Raw genomic sequence first — 1,196 nt, 5'->3', positions numbered from 1 at the left:
TAGGAGAAATAAGATGCCAATAAAGAGGTTAAAATTACGATAATAACCTCGATGTCAAGGCCTAGCAGTAAGGGTAGGAGTTAAGAGGGAACAAAAATGAAAGGAGTTTGGGGCACCTGGGTGGCTCAGTCCTTTGAACTCTTGATTTTGGCTCAGGTCATATCTCAGGGTTGAGAACGAGCCCTGTGCTGGGCTCCACACAGACATGGAGGGTCCCTGAGATTCTCTTTATAAAAGGAAAGAAGTTTTAGGAGAAAAAAAAATGAAGGAATCATGAATTTAGGGTCTAATAGGTCTTTGACACAGATACTAAACTGTCAAAGGATGAAAGTGCCAGGGAGGGAGTCAGAGCACATCTCAGGTGCCATAGATACTACCCTCCTTAGAAGGTCCTGGTCCTGGATGGCTGCCCCCCTAGCCAGGGTTCCTTGAAATGAAGGGCAAAGGGCTGAGATTTCCAAAGAAGTCTCTGCAGGACTAAGGGTGGGGAGGTCCTAAACACAACAGAAGTCAGGCTGGTTGCAGATAGTCAACCAAGACTGAGGCTTTTTTTTTTTTTTAAAGATTTTATTTATTTATTTGACAGAGCATAGGCAGGGGAGCAGCAGAGGGAAAGGGAGAAGCAGGCTCTCCACTGAGCAGGAAGGCATAAATGGGCTGAAGGTGCTTCCTTCTCCCAGAGCCACCTGTTTCATTTCTTCTTAATCTACAGCCTAATCCTCTGTAAAGAAATCAGTCTAATGGAGGGGAAGAAAACTGGATTGAGGAGAAAGAAAGCAATGAAACCATTAGAGATAGAAAAATTTTTATTACGCAAATAGCTATGCAAATGGAAGCCCTGGCAAACAGCCAGAGGACTTTCCCAATTAAGGTGTGCATCCCTGTATTACAGGTACCAAATCAGAGTAACACATCCTGAGAACAAAATGAGAATTCAGAAAACACAGTATCTCAGAGGCCCACCAGATCCAGACTCTTTTTTGAAACACTCTAATTCAGTAGCTCTGGGCAAATATTAACTGTTTGCTGAATGCTGACTGTGATACTGGCCAACTGTTAAGGTGCCAGCTGTCCTGGGGAAGAAGAGGATGGTGGATGAACAGCTGCCCTGCTTCTAGGAAAGTAATATCTGATAAGGACAGTCAAGGAAGATCTAGTTCATCACCTTAAAATCAACTTTACCAAAACTGCTACTT

General features: G+C 43.6%; 1 long non-coding RNA gene across 1 annotated transcript in view; it reads right to left on the bottom strand.

Moving 5' to 3' along the window:
* Nucleotides 1–788: 788 nt before the first annotated feature.
* LOC111140363 overlaps nucleotides 789–1,196 on the bottom strand; it is a 4,266-nt gene continuing 3,858 nt past the window's right edge. Inside the window, exon 4 of the long non-coding RNA XR_002640143.1 lies at nucleotides 789–1,129. This is a non-coding gene — a long non-coding RNA (uncharacterized LOC111140363). The remainder of the gene's footprint in view (nucleotides 1,130–1,196) is intronic.

The sequence above is a fragment of the Enhydra lutris genome, unplaced genomic scaffold, assembly GCF_002288905.1.
Source record: "Enhydra lutris kenyoni isolate GAN:26980312 unplaced genomic scaffold, ASM228890v2 scaffoldscaffold673, whole genome shotgun sequence".
Taxonomy (NCBI): Eukaryota; Metazoa; Chordata; class Mammalia; order Carnivora; family Mustelidae; genus Enhydra; species Enhydra lutris.
The sequence above is the reverse complement of the archived record's forward strand: the minus strand, read 5'-3'. Positions and strand labels throughout refer to the sequence as shown.